The following is a 22,096-nucleotide window of genomic DNA, read 5'->3' on the forward strand; positions in this document are numbered from 1 at the left end:
TTTTGTGCCCCCCCCCACTCAAACCCCATGAGTGGTGGGGGCATATAGATTTGGTCTTGTCCGTGCGTCCGTGCGTCCGAAGTTCGTGACGCGCCTAGCTCGAAAAGTATTTGATATAAATTGATGAAACCTTGCATGAGTCTTTATCATGATATTAACTTGCACTCCTCCTATTTTTCGTCTGGCTCCGCTCCCTATTTTCAGAGTTATGGCCCCTGAAATAGTCAAAAATACACATTTCATCTTGTGACATGCCTAGCTCAAAAAGTATTTGATATTAATTGATGAAACCTTGCATGAGTCTTAATCATGATATGAATATGCGCACCTCCTATTTTTTATTTGGGTCCGCCCCCTATTTTTAGAGTTATGGCCCCTGAAATAGTCAAAAATGTACATTTTCACCTTGTGACGCACCTAGCTCAAAAAGTATTTAATATAAATGGTTAAAAACTTGCATAAGTCTTAATCATGATATAAACTTGCACACCTCTAATTTTTTGGCTGGCTGCACCCCCTATTTTTAAAGTTATGGCCCCTGAAATAGTAAAAAAATGCACTTTTTCACCTAATTATGTGCCTAGCTCAAAATGTATTAGATGTAAATTCAGGAAACCTTGCTGGAGTCTTTATCGTGATGTGACCTTGCACACTTGGCATTCTTCTTGAGAATCTTAGCTCTTATTACCGAGTTATGGCCCTTGAAATAGCCGAAATAGTGGAATTTTTGTTTGTGATGCTCATAGCTCAGAAAGTATATGGCCTGAAAGTAATGAATCCTTTTCATAAAATGTTTGTTGAGGCTATACCCTCAAACTGAGACTGCAAACATTTGAATTATTGCCCCTTATTTGTTACAAATGTACCAGTGGGGCACACCCTGTGTCCTACAGACACATTCTAGTTTTTAATATAAAATTGCGCCCTAGTTCTATTGTGAAGAAGTATAATATATGACAGAATGACACACTAGTATGTTATCATGTATATGTTTGTTCCTATACAGTTAACTTAAAACTTGCTTTAATCGTTTTGAAAATACCCTACCATTGTTGATATCCCAAAGTATAGAAATGTTATTGCTTAATTAAAGGCACTGGCCTCCAGATCGTTCGAGAACAAAAAAAAAGATTTTTTAGATATCTGGAAAATAATGCTATATTTCTTAAGAATTCTTTGAAACTTAATTACTGACAGACTATATGTTATGGAAACACATGGAAATTAGTTGTTGTTACTACTTTTTACGATGAAAATCGAAAAGCGTTTGTAACGCTTTACTCAAGGTAAACTGCCTCGATTATAAATATCTATATTTAACGCGTAATGAACACTAAATCCTCCATAGCGTTATTGGTAACGACAGCAGAAAATGCATTTATTGCCGCGGCGGTCCGGGTTCGATTCCCGACGTGGTCATCTTTTTTCTCTTGAACTGGCAATTTTGAAAACAAAAACTCATATTCTAATGTTCATAATATGACCAAACTTCAATTTGAAAAAAAAGAAGATAATGTTTAGCCAAAATCTGGAGGCCAGTGCCTTTAAGGTAGAACTCGCACAATTTGAACATTAAAACTGATCGCCATAGAAACATAGACAGGAACCTTCGTATTTTCAACTTCTGTATCAAAAGGACGAAGACGATTGCAAGGAGTGTTGAGGCTAATACACAGCCTTTTTTGACTCCACTCTTCACTCCAAATGCGGCTGATATGTCTCCATGAAACTGGACAGTACTCATCATTCCGCCATAGAAAGATTTCACTATGCTGGGAGGACAGCCTATCTTCGGGAGCATTTTAGAGAGTCTATCTCTACTCACAAGGTCGAATGCCTATGTTAAGTCAATGAAGGCGATGTACAAGGGTGTTCTGTTGTCGGCATTTCTCTTGAATGCGAAAGGGGGAATATCATGTCTACATTAGACCCTTTGGCACGGAAACTAGGTTGTGACCCCCGATATATTCTCTAGGCCAGTTGCTGTAGTCTGGTTAGGGTAATGCGAGCAAACAGTTTTACAACAATGCTGAACAGCGAGATGCCTCGATAGCTGTTGTAGTCACTGCGACCACCCTTGTTCTTGTAGAGAGTTACGATGTAAGCGTCTCTCATGTCGTTGGGAACTGCACGTTCTCTCAAACACCATTTAATATGATAGAGTTTTTCACACTCTGACGGGCAGTAATAAGCCAGTTTGCGTGAATAGGTTTCATTCTTGAATGTTTTAAGTCAACAGCGACGTCTTTCACATCAATCCCGTTTTGAATTTGTCCCTCAACTTCATTTTCATACCATCAGTGAAAACTTTTTTGACAGACCGTTTGAATTCGTCGTTACCCGCAACATCTAGTGGCTATTTATATATTGCATTTTATTGAAAAATGACTTAATGCGTATGCAAACGCTAGTAAGTAATATATTTTTAAAGACGAAACGTGTATATATAGTTCCGAGCAGAACTGCTTGATACAAAGGTCCTGTTCGGGACCATTCCGTATTCCATCGGAAACTGGTGTTTCAGATACCGCCAATTGGCTATTTTAGCGCTGCTGATATTGCGCTAATACAAGTACGCGCTAATAAGTCGAAATTATTCAATTTAAGGCGTTTGCGCTAAAATTTAAGTCTGAAACTTGAACAACCCTCTAAAGTCGATGTAGCTACTATTTCGGTTACACGAAATAAACCGAGGTATGTTACAGTAAACACTCTCCAAAATAGTTTAACCTCTCAATCATCATATCATGTATTGGGCAAACAGTCGCATGTGATCTTTAATAAAGACTTGGTCAATGGGGCCCGATTGTCTCAGGTAACACGATTTCTTCGACAGCCTTCAGTCTTTGTGAAATTAAATCAAGCCTGTAATGTTAGTTAAAATCGTCTTGGAAGGCTGACCTTTCTCAAAATAAAATGCAATAAAAAAATGATGTATTGGATTGGTATCGGCCATTGTGCTGGTGAATGGTAAGTGAATCAAAATTTTAGTAGCCAAGGTATAAGTGCTATTCCAGATTTAACAAAGTTCGAGCTCCAGATCGACGACACACCACAGAAAGTCCGAGACCTGTTGAGGTTGCGGGTCTACCTCTGGGGCTAGATCTCTGAATCTGGCTGACTGAAATCGAGATAATTCGTCACAAATGTCATTGTGACGACCTGGAACATATTCGGCCTTAATGAAAATATTCAACTTCATACAATGAAGAATCTGGAGTCTGACAAGACGCATGACTGATTCAGATTTCGATGATTGTTTGTTCAAGACATTTACAATTGCCATATTATCGCAGATGAGTTTCATGTTTGTTTTGTTTACTAACTCTGATCTCCAAACAAATACCGCCACTAAGATTGGAATCAATTCTAGCATTGCTATGTCTGTCGTAAAGCCACGTCTGCGCCATGGATAAGGCCATTTCGCTTGGCACCAGTGACGTTGGAAATAAATTCCTCAACCTAACTTTTATCAGAAAACAGTTGTACATCTTCGTTTGTAACCAAAATCTGTCATAAAATACTGATCCCATTGTGATATTGTAAGAATGATAACCGTATTGCTAAATCAAGGCAAATTTCTTTCTTAATTCTTGTATGGTGACATGGTTTCATCAGACCCCAAACGAGTTTGTCAGACGGCGGGTAAAAGGCCGACCGGCTAAAAAGGCCCGACAGCAGAAATTCAAAGAGCCAATAAAAAATTGTACTTTCTTTAGAGTTGATTAAGTCTGTGCAGAATATCTTTTAATTTTTTGAATTACTTCCTGTAAATTTTATAATAGGAATTTTTTCTACCACCATCTGGTTCGAATTTTAACTCTAGGCCTAAAAATACCAATACTTCCGTAGGACCTTCGTTTTATTCAATTGCCATGAGAACACCCAACTCAAACATGGTATCTTGAACTATCTTTAAAGCATGGGTGCAAGACTCGGTCGTTTTGTAAAACAGAATATAATTTTGATTTTATGCAAAACTCCAAAACGTTTAGCAACTTTGCAAACGTTATGCAACTGATTGAAGCACCAAATGGAAGAGCCTTATCAAAATAGATTTTTTAAAAAGTAAAATCCTAGTAATTGGAAATCTGTAGGTTTGATCGGAATTAAACGGTAAGTGCTTTTGATACCTGTTTTATTAATCGTAGTCAGGAACTGGGTTTTCCCAAATAAGAGTTGGTACAAGTATTTATTATTATTTATTATATTTTTATATAAACTATCAACGTTTAACCTTTAATACATCAAATATATCTTTAAATTGATTGATAACTTTAAGCTAAACTGATAGAAGATAGATATGTCAACGTCATTATGTATTAGATTTATAAATTAAGTTTGAATTTGTGTTCGTGTGTGGGTTTAATAGTTTGACATATTTACAATGCTACGCACCATTAAGAAGCAGTTTGCCAATAAAACCAATTTATTGGCAAACTGCTTCTTAATGGTGTGTTCTTCATGTTTCCCCAAAAATTCAGTTAGAACCCGGTTCTTATTTCATAATTTTTAACTGACAGGTTTAATTGGGAAGGTCATGATAAGACCACAATCAAGTGATAAAGGCAATTTATTTATCAGACTCAATTATTTGTGGTGTACTTTACAGGAATGCAGTGACATACGACATATTATGAAGTGTGAAAATATTTAATTAAACATTTCACTAAAAGAGCTAGCTAGGGAACAAATGACTGTTTTAATTCTTTGCTCAACATAATCCTTTGAAACAAACTGAAAACAGTCCGTCATTTTGCTAGACATTCACATCTGTTTTGGCTCCAAATTACAGACAAAATAAATGATGGAATTCACACTCAGCTTCCCTCTGAAGACATAAATTTGTTTGACAACAGCAATTTCATGGTTAATTAGGAAGGTCAGATTTCTTCACCCCCACATATTTGCCAATAAGTATGTAAGACGTTCTGATAACCGGGCTTCGCCCGGTTATCAGAACCTCTTACCTATACTTAAAACTGCTTCATCGAAAATTGTGTACTTAACCATACAAATGGCTGTGTTAACAAAGTCGTTCACTGTATCACCTGGTGGGTAAGTCAAATGGTGCATCATTCTGTATTCCACTGTAGTCGTTTGAGGTACTAAACATATTAGTGAAACCATAAAATATAGTAGTGGGAACGGCTACTCAGCCAGCTTCAATTTCTTTTTTTTTTAATTTTCGTATTGATTAATTTTGTGTTGAATTAAGTGGAGCGTATTTTTCAGTCACATGGTGCGCGTGGTCTTGAATATTAAGTAGGAAACCCGTAAGTAAACCCATCTGATAGAAACTTTGCTTCTTTTGTGTCGTAAAACTGTAAATAGCATTTCATTACCAAATATTTAACAGGTGATTTTTCTAAACTGAATACATTTTTTGTTCGAGAGTTAAGATGTTCCAATTGATTTATTTCCTTAACTGACCCCTGGCTTGGCCACGTAATCTGAGGAGTGACTGTGACCCCCCTATGACGAAAGGACGCTCGAAACGGTGAAGGCGTTTGACTACCTAATATCTTGATAGGCGTATTGAGATTGGTACAAGCAACCTCTGTGTGAGGAGCGTAACCTCTTGCACATAGAGGGAAAATCTGCAATAAGGCCACGTACAATTACTTGAATTACAGTCATTACACGTGTATCTGAACGGGTTAGTTTGATTCCTGGTGACTGGATTAACTTGCATGCAACGCCACCATAAATCATTGTTTATCTTAGACCATGGGGCTGGAGTGATAGTTTGACGTAAACGAAATTGTCTCCTCCAGGCCTTGCCACCCTGGCGCATTGCGCAATCTTTGATATTATACATATAATGTAATATCTCATAAATTTTGTCAGAATTGCTAGAGAAATATACTGAAGCTTTAGGCCTCACCAAATTAAAAAGTTGTTCATCGGATTTGCCGCTCGTATATTTTCAGAAACACAAAAAAAATATTTTTTTTTTGTTTTTGGCTTGCGCTCGCCCCACTGAAAAAAATCAATACAAAATTTTTTGGTGCGCTACTTTTTACGGACGTAAAAGTGTATAAATGCATATAATGCCAGTCCTAGATTGTTCTCAAATGGTTTTTAATCAAAATAAATACATACTACGCACACATCGTCTATAATAAATCATAACACTTATATTTAAGTGCATTAAAGTTGTTTCCCCTTTATGCAGTTACGCCATTTTCTTCAAATGTTTACCAAATTACATGCTACAAAATCGATTTATTTCATTGAAAACTGGATGAAGAAAAACATACTAATTTATTTGATAACATCAATCTACATTATTTTGGTAAGGGTAAATACTTATTGTTATCTGTTTTCTGTTTTTCCTGTCCAAATGATCAGCATTTGCATACAAAGCATTTGTACGAAAGTTGGTGGGGTAAGGAATTTACATTATGAGTTGTTTTCAGAACAGTTTCGATTTTCAAATTTTCCAATCATTTAGTAGACTAAAGTTAATGCACGTTAATCTCCATTTCAGACTTTTATTGAGACTTTATTTCAACAAATTTAATATCTTATGAAAGTTTAAAGTTAGAAAAAGAGCTGTACATAAGACATCATGCTCGACTTTTCTGAATCAAAGCTTTGCCAGTAAAAGGGGCATAATAGTCAGAAGCTATTAAAGTACAGAGCAATTGGTCATTATATAAAACTTAATTAAAATATTCTGTGTTAAAAAGGGGCATAACTCTGTCTAGATTCAGACTTAATATTGCTTCTCCAGGTATAGACTTTGACAGTAAATAACTGTTCTAAGTTTCAAATCAGAATTAATAGATCTAGTAACACTCACATAGATATTTGATGTATCACAAACTTTGTAAAGTCAGCTAAGAATGCTACATTTTCATAGCAGTAAATATTCAAGTCACATATGTATGTGATAAGTATGGTGTAAGGTTATGCATTGTTGTTTATTACATTTTTTCTAACAGCATTTTCAAAAGCATGCATTATTTGATTACAGTGTACTGTATGACAATGTTATTACCTTTTTTTTCACGAGTTCGCTTTGTTGTGCGTCTGCAGGTCAGATTTTCTCAATCCCTAGGGACTTACTTTTTAATTTAAAAGGGCTATACATTCTATTATAAGGTTTTTATTAGTCAGTCGAGAGCCAAATGAAGACAAATATATTTCTTCGCTCTTCGCTCGCTCCTGATTTTCTCAAAAACCTAAAAAAATATTTAAATTATTTTTTCGCTCGCCGCTTCATTTTTTTCAGAAAAAAATCCGATGAACAACTTATCAATTTGGTGTGGCCTTAATGATAAATGCGTCAGTACATTTCTCGATACAGTTTATCTGTTCTTTACAATCCTTTCGCGCATACTCAATGTGCTCGTCACAATTCAGTTTAAATACCGAGCCCTTGCAAAATTCGGACAATTCGACTGCGCCTTTCAATAGCAATGCTAGATTTATATACTCGCCATTGCAAATTCTTGTTTGAGAGAAGCTGACACGTGGGCAGCTAAATCATCGTCTGCCAAGCATAAAGTTTGTAAAGAAATATCACCTAGCGAATTAACTGAATTTTTGTCGAGATAATATCTTGAAAAGGATTACTTGTTGGCGCGTGCGTAGCTAATATATTCGCGTCGCCACACCCTATTCGTGAATTATAAGAAGACCTAAAGCCCTCTACAGACGGTAAGTTTTTGTTGTACAACACCAATTAAATTCAAGATGTACAGCCAAATATTACCGTGTGTACGATGCTATTCCTTGATTTCGTAAATCTTAAGTCTTGACTTACAGATTAGGACATGTTCTATTTCGTAAGTTTTGCCTTACGTACCACCCACGTTGACAAGCAACAAATTGGTAAATAATTAGCTGATAAGAGGCAAGTGAATGAAATGCCAGAAACAATTGGCCAAAAAATAAACACAAATCTGAATATAAAATGGCTTTTAATGCATAATGGAAGGATGACACTGAAAAGTTAAATGATTTGAGCTGCGCCATGAGAAAACCAACATAGTGCGTTTACAACCAGCATCCGCGCAGTCTGATCCATGCTGTTCGCTAACGGTTTCTCTAAATGTATTAGACTTTGAAAGCAACCGTCACTGATCCTGACCAGACTGCACGGATGCACAGGCTGGTCTGCATCCACGTTGGTCGCAAAGCCACTATGTTGGTTTTCTAATGGCGTGGCTCATTTGTGTCATGCGTAATCAAATTCATGGGACATAAAAGGTGCATATTATTTTTAGCTCGACTATTCGAAGAATAGTCTAGCTATTCTACTCACCCTGGCGTCAGCGTCGGCGTCACACCTTGGTTAAGTTTTTGCATGCAAGTACATACAGCCATCAATTAAAGGCATATAGCTTTGAAACTTATTTGATCTTTTTCTAGGTCAATTACCAACCTCTCTGGGTCAAGTCCCATAACTCTGACATGTATTTTGAGCAAATTATGCCCCCTTTTGGACTTAGAAAATTTTGGTTAAAGTTTTACATGCAAGTTACTATCTCCAAAACTAATGCAGATATTGATTTGAAACTTCACATGTGTCTTTGTGGTTATAAAACTAGTTGATACCAGCAAGTCCCATAACTCTGACCTTCATTTTGGCCAAATTATGCCCCCTTTTGGACTTAGCAAATTGTGGTTAAAGTTTTGCGTTCAAGTACATACAGCTATTGCTAAAAGGCATATAGATTTGAAACTTATTTTTTTCTTTTTCTAGATCAATTACTAACCTCACTGGATCAAATCCCATAACTCTTACATGTATTTTGAGCAAATTATTCCCCTTTTTGGACTTAGAAAATCCTGGTAGAAGTTTTGCGTGCAAGTACATATAGCAATTACTAAAAGGCATATAGATTTGAAACTTTTTTTTTCTTTTTCTAGATCAATTACCAACCTCACTGGGTCAAGTCCCATAACTGTGGCATGTATTTTGGGCAAATTATGCCCCCTTTTGGACTTTGAAAATTCTGGTTAAAGTTTTACATGCGAGTTTCTATCTCCAAAACTAATGCAGATATTGAATTAAAACTTCACATGTGCCTTCGGGGTTATAAAACTAGTTGATAGCAGCAAGTCCCATAACTGATATGCATTTTGGTCAAATTATGCCCCCTTTTGAACTTTAAACTCTTTTAATATTTAACCTTTTTGGGTAATATTTTCCTGCTTCTGGGACAATATTTCGAATAGTCGAGCTTGGCTGTCTTACGGACAGCTCTTGTTTATAATATTAATAGTTACATTCTTTTCAGTACCTGATGCACTATGTTTAATTGGTAAATCTCTGTGATTTATATAGGAATGGAATACTGTCTGTATGTGCAAAATGTACAATTTCAAAATTGTACATCTTTGAGACAATTAGTGTTGTACAACAAAAACCTACCGTCTGTAGAGGGCTTAAGTAATACGCTATTACAGCCCCAGTTTTGAGGAACTATGTTTAAATCCCTAATAATCTGCTAAAAATCTATAATATTATCATTCGACACACTGGAAGAGGATTGAAGAACTCCGTCGTCCACAACATTCTCCTCCAAGGCATCTGCACCTCGTTTCCGACCTCGACCAACTGTGGACGACTTCGGCCGCGTATCTCTGGGCATGTCTTCGTCGTAAACCCTCTCTCTGGGTCTGTCAGCCTGTTCTTGTCTCTCAACATTGTCCTGTTCATCATTCTGCTGAATATCTCTATTGCGAGGAGCCCTCCGACGTATCAGTTCCCGCCTTCGACCACGTGGCATTGCGAAAAATTGCAAGTATAATAATTCAAACGTGTAAATAGTTCAGACGTTATCGACGGTATAGCTACACGGCCTGTAAACACTGGCTCGTCCTCTGTAAGGAGATGAGTTGAAAAAAGAGCCAATGATACTTCCGAGGAGGCGCTAATGACCGGAACTTTTTGCAGAATGTAAACAAAGAAGAAGGGTGAGTAGATTGTTTCCTTTCTCAGATAAATGTAAGGCCCTATTTCAAAAAATAGCCAATGTAGTTCCACTCAGAAATGATTATACTTTTTATATATGCAGGCCATTTTGCAAGGTAAATGCATTCCTTGACGTGAGAACTTTTGAAAGTTGGAAAATGGGGCAAGTTCGAACCAAAAGTGGAGATTTACCCATATATTTCGTCCCAATTTACACATATAAGAGTAAACATACATTGTACCAATTTTTCCCATAATGGTATGTTAAATCTGTATTATTTATGTGTTTTAAAGGCGGGTTTTACCCCTCTATGCTCAATTTTGGCTAAGAGGAGGAGCCAAAGCCTTGGAGGAGGCGCACAAGTCCAGAGTCGGAGCCACTGACCAGTTCATTTCCTGGGTGATGAACACTCGTATAAAGCGTTTTCGTTCTCGCAATGTAATATCTATTCCGTTTTAATGTTTGTAATTTGATGCTTGAAATTGTATTATAGTACCCAAATGCACATAATCTACCTAAAATAACAAGAGCTGTCCATAAGACAGCCCACTCGACTTTTCTCAGTACTTGACTCTGAATTAGAGCTTTGCCAGTAAAACTTTATAAAACTTAAAACTCTAAGTTAAAAAGGGGCAAAACTCTGTCAAAATTCAATCAGAGTTATAGAGATTGTTTCTCCTGCTGTAGACTTTGATAGTGAATAACTGTTTTAAGTTTCAAGTCAATAGCTTTGATAGTAACAGAGATATTTGACTTTATAAAAAAAAAATAACTAACGGCGACGCCGACTCCGACTCCGACTCCGACGCCGACACCGGTGCGAGTGCAATAGCTCTACTTTTTCTTCGAAAAATCGAGCTAAAATATATGTGTATGTATCAACGCAACGGCTACAAAGTTTAATGTTAAATGGTCAATTTTATTTTAAATGTTTGAAAGGAATCGCAAAGAAAGGATGCTCAGTTCTGTATGATATTATTACTTTTGTTTTTTTCCAGATGGGTTTGTTTAAAGGCAAACGTAGGATAGGGTTATCATTGACAACCAAAAAGAATGATGTAACATACAAATTTAAAAGAAAATAAAATAAAACACAGCAAAATACATCAAATTTAGACGAACAGTTTAGAAATGTAACCACGAGCACCCCAAATAAAAGGAAGCGCAAGAGAACGACTGTCACCAGCAATAAAGTGAGCACATTCAGATCTCATTTGCACAAAAAAATGTATTATCACCAATCGTTCGCCAATACAATACACACCAGGACCGAAAATGGTAATACTTCTTGCGGAAATGATGGCGATTTATTCTGCAAACCATTAATCAGCTTAGTATGTGTGTAAATTAAAGAAAACAGTTGTGCTATTTGACATTTGGTTTTATACTTGCTACTAAGTAAAATATTTGATTAAACTTTGAACAGCTATTTCTGGGTGCATACATGGCGTCCACGTAACGTAAACACAATATCGTTTTGACGATTTAAGCATTGCTAGTCATGCCAGAATGTACACTTTATTTATAAAACTCCCTCGATATTTTTGCTAATTTGTTGGGGTTTTTTTTATCTTTTCAATATATTTATGTCTTTTCTAATTCATATAGAAACAAATTTTTTAAGAGTTATTTGAAAGCATAAATAAAATCGAGAAAGGCAGTAATACTATATAATGTAAATATAAGAAATGATTTGTTTCGATATTCCGCAGAATAGGATCGGCAAATCAATGAATCGCGCTAGCTGGAAATTAAGTATCAACATACATGTTTCCTTACAAACGTTATTTAAGTAAAATTAGAAAACTGTATTTATAATTCTGTAACTGTAAGCTCAGTAACGGTCAATACCCATTCTTACTACGTAGCATTAATTAAAAACAAATTTGACATCAAATATTGCCTCAACAGATGGCACCCTCCCAGTACTAAATAATAACTAATTAATATGACTTTGACTGCAGAACGACGACTGACAAACGGACAAGGCTAAGACAAAAGCTATATGATACATGCGGTTCGACAGGGGAATAAATATCTAACGTTTTCAGTTTCTTTGTTATCGTTAGAACATCTGGGAGAGGTATTTTGAGTGTTAGCATTTTCATATACGTATATGTAATCGAATTAAGCAATTTACAAGTAAACAATTATATTTATTTAGCATTTGTAAGTACCTAGTGAAGCACATATTGCAATTGCATTTCAAGACTACCACAAAGTTAACACTAACTATTAAAAAATCCAAAATGCGTTGGACATGAAAACCGTTGTGCATTAGGAAATGTCCCTTTCACAGAAAATATCATAATTATACAACTTATAACGCCATGATAGCCCATCATTAGACAAGTGCAAAAGAAAAGAGAAGTGCAAATATCTCGTAATACATTCTAAGGAAATGAATAGGATGTTGTTAAAACATCATCCATCAAATGTTTGTCACAATCCAAGGAAATCATGATAAAGCTCTGGTATGTGAGAATTGATGACACATTAAAAAAATCTCAATTTCAAAGTGCTTTGGCTCCCACTCCGGTTCTTAGCGCCTCCTCTGCGGCGGTGGCTCCTCCACATGGTGATAAATGCACATGTACGGGATAAACACGCTAGTAAACCACGTAAGTCATGCAGTAGTAAGATATGCTTTTCAGCAAGGTTGATGCAGGGACTATAAAATCTTAAATTTGTGTAAATTAGGGTGAAATATATGGGAAAATGTCTACTTTTGGTTTGGACTTACTGTATTTTCCAAGTTTCAAAAGTTCTCACGTCAAGGAATGCATTTACCTTGCAAAATGGCCTGCATATATGAAAAGTATAATCATGAGTGGAACTACATTGGCTATTTTTTTAAATAGGGCCTTACATTTATCTGAGAAAGGAAACAATCAACTCACTCTTCTTCTTTGTTTACATTCTGCATGAAGTTCCGGTCATTAGCGCCTCCTCGGAAGTATCATTGGCTCTTTTTTCAACTCATCTCCTCAAAGAGGACGAGCCAGTGTTTACAGGCCGTAAGCTAGCCAAATATGAGAGAACTGAACGAGATTATTGGTATTTATTATATTGGACTGGGTACCAGTATGAATAGGTATCAATTCTGAGCAGCCAAGTGTAACAATATCGACGATACGTTATCTAGTAATAGCAGACGACAATTTAGCATAATAGCAGAGGATAATTTAACAGGCAACAATTTGAATAAAAATAAATTAAATTATTTTAATTAGAAAATAATTTCCATTATTTTTGCTGTTTATGCCACACTTACAGATCAGCTCACGCGGAAAAACCACTTTCCGTTTCTCAGAAGGAAAAATGAAAAATCTTGCATAGCGAGGAATTCCTCCGAGTACTGCCTTATTCTGACTCGGAGTACCGACTGGTATAGTTTTAGTACTTTAGCGGAATTTCGTCGAGTCACTCCGAGAAATTACTTGATGGAACTCCGAGTCTAAATTATACAGGTAACACTACAATATGTACAGGTATTTTATGGCTACTCCGTGCTACTCTGGGTCTGTAATAAACAATTTAACCGGTCATTTCGAGTGCCGCGAGGTAAGTTCACGAAACTCCGAGGCAGCATTCCCTTACCTCGAAGGAATTTTTTTATATTATTTATTTTTATATTATTTATATTATTATTAGCTTGTTCTTTTTACTGTTTAAAATTTGTAGATTTTGATATTGAAAGTTGCTGATCATGTAAATTAGATTAAGAAGTAAATTTATGTTAAATGGACTAAATCATTAATCATATAAAATAAAACAAACTTAAAAATGACCGACGTTAAAGAAAAGTGTTTCTTAAATTTTGATATTGAAATGATTTCTGACTTTGCGAATTAAATTAGAATTACAGTTATGTAAAATGCACTAAATTAAGAAAAAATCATAACTAATGCATAACTCAAACTTTAAAATAAAATCCGCTAAAAGAAGTAAATTGTTCAGTATGATATTAAAATAGTTTTTAACTATACTATTGAAATTAGAAACAAATTTATGTAAAACGGACTAAATTTAAGAATTATATTAAACTTTACAAACTTTCAAATATCTGATTTATTAAATATTATATTGAAATAGTCTCTGACAGTGCAAAATAAATTTAGAAATGCATTTATGTAAAACGAACCAAATTAAGAGCTATATAAAACTAGATAAACTTTAAGATAATGGCCGTTAAAGAATAATGATCTTTATTATCAGAACATAGGAGGAATGATTATTTTTCATTATGAAAATGGTCTTTCTTTTATTTATTTGGAAGGAATTATAAAAAGAAGAAACAAATTACTGCCGTATCCACTAAAACAAATCATAAAATATTATAAGTGAACAGAAAAAAATCAGATTTATTTCAACGTAAACTAAAAAGATACTAGATCTATTATTATTATTATTATTATTCACAAATACTGTGATTTTTTCGCGTATCACTACGTAAACTATAATTATCCTACTAAGAGTAATTTGAAATATGTCCTCGAAATTACTCGAAGGCCCAATTAAATTGTATTTGATTCGGAGTGACTCGAAGGATTTCCTTCAAGTGACTCGGGAACAAAAGAAACAAATACAGGTGTGTATTCCGCTAAAAACGTGCATTAAAATTACCGTTAAAAAATTACCTATCGATAGGTCTGAACTAAACAAATGAAAATTCAGGGTCAAGGGGGTGCGCAAGTTGAAAGATATCGACCTATAATAATGTATTATGGAAAATCTCGTTGCTGATATGTGTTATGCACCTGTGATTGCTTGACAAAGATAAAATATAATTGAAGTCAATATGTATGACTAATCTCATCATACAGGATTTAAGAATGATTTTTTACCTCTCATGTTTTTTATTAACAGATCCTATTATATGTTGAGTTAAATTATAAGTAATTTTTGAAGAATGGGCTGTTACACGAAATTATAAAAAACCGTCTTAATTAATAGAATTAATTAACAAAATATCAGTAAATGAATAAATTACATAAAACATATCAGTATTCAGATTTATTGTATGTGTATATTTGTGTTCATATTATTTCCATAAAATATATATTTTAACCTTCCGCTATAATCATGCTTGTTTGTAATGTATATATATGACGATGAACGTTTAATGTTCAAGTCTTTCTGTAAATAAACTTCTGTTCTGTTCTGCTAACTGGATTTCATCTCGAGTCACTCCGAAGATTTCCTTCGAGTGACTTCGCATAAATCCTTGACGGAAAATGGCTGACTCGAAGAAACTTCGAGACAGAACCTTGGTACTCGGTTTGACCATCCTTTGAGGATCGAGTAGAATGGGTTTTCCGCGTGAGCTGAGCTGTAATACATGTATATATATTTTATGTCGCGGCGAGATATGGGAATAATGATTGTACTGCCCATTTTCTATTCAAACACTTGCTATGTCATCATTGTCCCATATACGGAGTTACGCAGTGGGGATTTGGTAGTACACAACAGCATAAAAGACAATTTCGGTAATATGTATCATTTTCTTTTTAGTTTAAATAGAAATATTTTCATTTGACAACAAAGCAAAATAACATTACTCCGACAAACTTTACACTAATTTCAGTGGTAAAAGATATAAGATGAAATGATAAAAATAATTATACATTAAAACACTGTATTGGTTTAAAAATGAGTAAATTGTATTCAAACTGTAGGAAGTAGACTCTATAAATCAGTCATAATGTCGGTTTTGCAACAGCGACATTCCAGATGCAAACAATATATCCATTTGCGTCTTATACAGTTGCTTGATCTCTTACCTAACGAATGCCTACCTGTAAATGAAGTAGAAAAAACGAGAATGATAACTTATAATGATTATTGTTGATTAAAACAAAATTGCACTGTAGTCGCATTCATGGTATTTTTGCTAACAATTTGTAGAATATCAAGTCCTACGTAGGAGATACTAAGTCCTACGTAGGAGATACTAAATGGTATGTAAGACAAATCTAGATCTCTCTGCTAGCGCCAGGATGCTGTCAGACTGTTTACCATTGAAACAAACAGTATATCTTTTTTAACATATTGTGGCAAATAAATTTCCACGTGAAAAGGGTAAGGTTAAAGTATATGTCCCTTTATATAGATCTATCATACCTTGTACCTGTATACATGATAAAATACCAATAATATAAACAATAAGGTAGGAAGGCTTAAATGCTTAGTGACTAAATGATATTAAATTTCCGAATAAGATTTTATTCTTTGTTTTTTATGTAGTGATAATCATCTAATTACCATCCTATATCTATCAGTCTTACTGTGGTGTTGTTTATAATTAATTATGCAAATACTCACCTGAATCATCTGATGCAACATATATATAATCATTGAATTAATTACCTTTCATAGTGAAATATATTTCTGATGGAATGGGAGTTGGTAGTTTTACAATTCACATACAAACATTATTGTGTTGTTTTGATAAATTGTTCCGATTAAATGCTTAATTTTCATTAGATTGTCTACATGAAGAAATGGCATGCTGTTGTTTTAAAGCTAGATGGAGAAACTTCTAAACTCATTTATAACAAATACATATATTGTGAATAATGTAAGTAGACATAAAATACAACCTCTAATACCATCAGACACCGTCCAATATATAGTGCTATTCTCACACATCGTGCGTGTCCGTTCAGACAGAACTTGCTTCTCCACGGTGACTGATGTATCAAGATTTTTTTAAATCGGAAAAATAAGGACACAAGACCTCTTCCTAGGAAAAAAAGATCAACATGAGCTTAAAATGTTCTATAATTCAATGTTGTTCATTACTATATATAGAAGAAAGTGGAGGAACCTAAAAAACGAAGGAGCAAGCGATCCACTCAAGCCTTGAAGATTTCACCTCATTGCCTCTGGCTGACTTACCTGTTTTACCTACCTGTACTATGCAGCTTTAAGTTAGTATGCACATCTTGTACACACTATATTCAATCAATTCAAATTTATTTAGGCTTTAGATCATAAGATATCAGTAAAACACATATATACAGTAATTATTATATTTTATCATTTTTATCAAATAATTGTAACGATCTTTATTACCAACATGTCGATTAATAATTTAATATATAAAATGTAGTCAAGTATGTTTATGAAAAGTTAAATGATTTTAACGCCTGGGATGGCCCATTAAAGTAAAACTAATCACTTGTTTCGAATTGAGTCCCATTAAGTAGGTATGATTTTATGAGTGTGTTCTTGACAAAAAACAGAACCTTAGCGGTACATATTTTGTGTACTAATAAAAAACATGATATCATTTTAAACAAAACCCTTATGTCCTGAATTTTATCACCATTATGATTTCATATTTAAAACTAAAACAACAAATTATACAGAAATTTATTTCCATGAATATCTTAGTGGTTTCCCTTAGAAAGGCACACTTTAATCAATAATCAACGTTTCTTTGTAGCAGGGTTGAATTTTAGTATCTTGTAACCTAAAATGTCAATAATATGAACTACAGATTTCACGCTACACCGGATTTGATTGTGTTATTTTTTACAGCGTAAGCATACAGTATTTATAGGCATACAGACACTAAATAGAAAAATGGCGCGAAAAAAAATGGTAGTCGCATAATGGCGGACACAAATAGTCCTTAGTTTTTTTGCTCTGTAGAGCTATTTTCCTTATTTTCTTTGCATTTTTTTTGCTAAAATCACATGACAGATCTATGCTTGACATGTAGGTAGCATTTTCATAATGAAATAACAACATGACAAAATTTTTCATGGAAACTTAGATCATACACCACCAGTATAATTTGGGGTCTCATTTTTTAGCTGATTTTGCAGTTTGTGTGTTTGACTGAAATTATTTTTCTTGCATCAAACATGACCCCCACTTTTCTTTTGATTTTTAGTTAGCACTGACAATATTCTTCAAGAAAATGTAAGTTACAGAAATTTAAAATGGGTCCTGATGTGTGCTGCGGTCATTGGAAATAGGTCAGTTTTATATAGAATAAAGAACAACAACTATTTAGTGTGTTATAACCTATAATAGTAGCGCTGTAGGGGTTAAAGGTTAAAATTATCTACAAAATAAGTAGTGATTGATTGTTTAGAGTTAAGCGTAGTAATTTTCGCTACTGTAGCGGGAGTTTCATTGGTAGTGGAAGGGGCATGACTGTTTTCAGCCGAGAGCCCTGTTGTTCCATCCTGGGGGCCTTAGAGATGTTGTGCAGTATTTAGAAGTATGTATCTGTTATTTTAGAATGTATTGCTTTGTCAGTTTCCTGTAATTATTGCTGTTTTACGGGTTTTATGTTGTAAGTATTCGAGTTGTCATTGGTTTCCGCGTTCGGGTTTGGAGTCTATATTCTGTCACTCGGTTTGCAATGCCGCTCTCTCTACATCTAATTACTCTTATTTGCATGTCTATAATGGTGGTTGGTCCTCTGAGTTTCAGGTCTTACTAACCAGCACAGTAACGCCACGAATGAGTGAGCCAGTGTGGTAAGGTGGATACATTCATCTCTTGGATGAAGGTAAATAAATGTATTATATCTATTATAATAACTACTGCAATTTTTATTAGTCATTCATGTAAAAGGGCATTTGAGCAGCACTGGTGAACCGGGAACGTATGACGGAACTATTTCTGTTATTCATTGTATAATAATTGCCTAGAATACTTTATTATGTAAACAGTTGTGATATTATTATTCAGTGAACAAGTACACTGTCCATACTACACAGTAAATGTATGTTGTACATGTATGCATCATGAACATTGTTTGAAATGAGTAGTTGAACATTATTAGAAGTGCTGGATTCAAATGTCCGTTCTGGTCGAGAAAGCCGAGACATGGTACATGTAATAATGATATTGATCTTTATAGGTATTGTTCTGACTCATTTCTAGCCAGTAGTTTATTTACATGTTTCAGGTCGAGATCTCATGTTTACGAGATTGTACGCTTACAAGTTTACTGGATAACACGTTTACGGAATTATTCATTTACTGAAAGTGTTGGTTCACTAATCTACGATTACTATAGAGACTGATGAAATGATGTAAAGAAGTAAATAAATAAAAGTAACTTTAAATTTGTAACAGTGTTGTGGTTACATCTTCACTTCCTGTTTAAAGCTTTGTTTATTTGCTATCGCCTTAATAAACTCGAGAAGATTATTCTAGTCATGAAAAACATTAAAATAAAAAAAAGTATCAGCACCTAAAGTTTTGTCCTTTTGAACAACAAAAGACATTTCCTAAATCTGTTACGGTTGTGGATGGATGACATTTTACAAAAAAATGCGATTAAGATATTGTGGAGCAATGCCGGGAAAACATTGTAAGCATGATTCAGCCTTTAAAGTTTAACCCGATCTTCAACCCTTAAAACATTCACTACTTCTAATATAACACCTGGGTAGTATCTTAAATCCAAAAACTTTGTTCTGAGTTACTTGTAATCGGCGTTGTAGAGACTTAGTAACGCCAGCATGCTATGACGAACTAAAGTTGTCAGAGGGACAATGTATCAATACACTTGTCAACGTTTTCTTTGTTTAAACACCGAAATTACTACAGTGTCTGTACAAAAATAGTTATCCGTGCATTGACATTACAAACTACTGAGTCTAATATTATCTCCCCATTAAAAAAACCCATCAACTTGTAAACCAAGATATGAGAAGGTATTTCATGACTGCTACAAATGACTTTGAAAGACATTATTTTCTTGAACCAAACAACATGCATTCTGTTTTACCAAGGAAGATTTATTGTCAATTAGACATGTTAAACAATTTTCCATAACTCTGTCTACCTTTTTCGGAAATGATGCTAAAATCCTTATGGGCTTATACTATCGAACTATCATCAGCATATAAAATAAGCTTGCAGTCTGAGTCTATACAATTTGCCTTAACATTGAAGTAACAAAGAAAGAACAAAAGCTTCAGGGTATTTTCTTGAGAGACGCTATATATTACCTCGGCAGATTGTTATGAGACTTTATTAATATTGACTAGCTGAGTCAGTAACATAAGATTTAAAACAGTTTATTAATTGAACTCCCTTTGCTGTAAGCTTGTCATAAAGGATAGCTTGATCGACGGAGTCAAACGCATTTTGTAGATCAAGATAAACCATGATAGTGTATAAACGTTTGGAATTATTCTGTTTCATACAATCTAACAGATATACAAACTTGGAATCGTTAGATGTATTTGGATCTAAAACCTGATTTGAACTGTTATTCTAGAGAATGCTTATGCAGATATTTAGAAGAATGATTATATACAGAACGCTTCAGAATTTTTGACAAAACACTGAGACTGCGTACAGGTCTATATTTACCTACTTCAAGCGGGAAAGACTTTTTTTATAGAAAACCTCTAACTATTTTTATGCCGTCCGGAACAATTCCAAAACCAATAGACATATTTATGATGAAAGCAATAGGAATCTTAGGGACATCAGCCCCAGTTCTAAAAACACTTACAATGAATACCATCTAAACCCATGCTTTTCGAGGCATTAAGCTTAGTTAATTCATTAAGTACAAAGTTCTCTGAGACAAGCAGGTTTTTCTTTATTTCCTTAAAATGATTTAAATATTTGCAAGGTTGTTTGATAAAAACTTGCAGGACTCGGAAGCTTTTTCAGTAAGACTGACGCAAAATGATTATCTTAACAGCATCATGAAACATTTGCACAATCGTTTCAGTTTGTAATCTAGCTTTTTCAAGTGAAGCCAAAGACACTATGAGTCAACTTTATGCTCTTCTTGTTAGCAAAACTGTTGGACTTGGCAGACTTAATTGAGTGCTGTACTTTATTACAATATTTACAGAATTTTTGGTAGTTATGTTTCCTGAACTCATGCAAAGCAATATCTCCTAATTTGAAATTTCAATTATAATTGATATCATCCATGGTTCTGTTATATTTTTTATTCTTACCTCTTTGATACGTACAAAATTTTTCATTACTTTCAGAAAACCGTTCTGAAACCTGACCAGGTGTCATTTACGTTTGTTGCAAGAAAAAAAAAACAACACTCTAGTCAGCTTAAACAAAAATAAATTATCTATCCCGTGATTTAGGCTTTGTTATCTGCATTGCCGTTTTCATATAAACTATCAAATTATTAATTTCTACACGGAACATACTTTCCGGGTCATTATGCTGCGAGGCACCTACTCAATCCTACTCCACTCCATCGTGGGACGGGGTACTATAAAGAAACCAAGTTTTAACACCAGCCACCTTCTTCTGATGCTCTGACACCCATTTCCCAAAACTTATTGCCGAAACAAACCACATCATTCAAAATTATTTAACGCACGAAAATATACAATCTATATCTCGGTACCTTTGAAATACGGTAATACCTCGATTTCTTTAAACCTATGATATACATATGTAATAAATTCTCATAACCAGCAAATATTTTATTACTAATGTCGTCTACACATTTACTTTATCAGCGTTTCGTGAATTTAGATTTTATATTTCAGCCTAAACATCTGTCACAAGACTTTTGTCTCTGTATCACTATGTATTTGATTGTTTCCAATAATTTAGAGATACATTTCACAGAAATTGTAAGCTTTGAAACGAAATGTTCATGGCAAGGACGATTGTGATATTACAAAACCTACAACATGCAACAGATGGCAAACAATAACTTTTAGTAATTAACTTGGTCTAGAAATCAAAATAATGCTTGCAACATTTTCCTATAACTGCAATATGTAAAAGATAATTTACCGTAAATTTACTTGACGAATGAAATGAGAATCTGTTGAAATAGCTTCATCATTTTGTCTGTTTTGAAACTGTGCATAAGTCAAAGTTTGTCCTCAGCAGTCTGATCAGTTCCTAGGCATTTTAGACTATTTACTGCAAGGTGTCTTGCATATTCATGAATCGCGCCTTCCAGTGTGGTTCATACCCGTATAAACGCACAAAAATAGCATTCAATTCTTATATATGTATTTATATTTTACGATAGCTTTCTACAGAAAGAACAGATTTTCTTTTTAGGACTATCAGAAAATCAAAATAAATGTCAAGATATCGATATTTTCGTCATCTTATAACAGAACAGTCAAAAAGACCCCCGCCCACGTTCAACAATAACTCGCCTTCCGATTAAAATCATT

General features: G+C 34.4%; 1 long non-coding RNA gene across 1 annotated transcript; it reads left to right on the forward strand.

Annotated features, from left to right (window-relative positions):
- The first annotated feature begins 18,077 nt into the window (after positions 1-18,077).
- LOC128550152 (uncharacterized) lies at positions 18,078-19,034 on the forward strand. The gene is made up of 3 exons (XR_008368143.1): positions 18,078-18,171; positions 18,387-18,465; positions 18,868-19,034. It is a non-coding gene; the product is annotated as an uncharacterized LOC128550152 (long non-coding RNA).
- The last annotated feature ends 3,062 nt before the right edge of the window (positions 19,035-22,096 follow it).

This window comes from Mercenaria mercenaria, chromosome 17 (assembly GCF_021730395.1).
Source record: "Mercenaria mercenaria strain notata chromosome 17, MADL_Memer_1, whole genome shotgun sequence".
Classification (NCBI taxonomy): domain Eukaryota; kingdom Metazoa; phylum Mollusca; class Bivalvia; order Venerida; family Veneridae; genus Mercenaria; species Mercenaria mercenaria.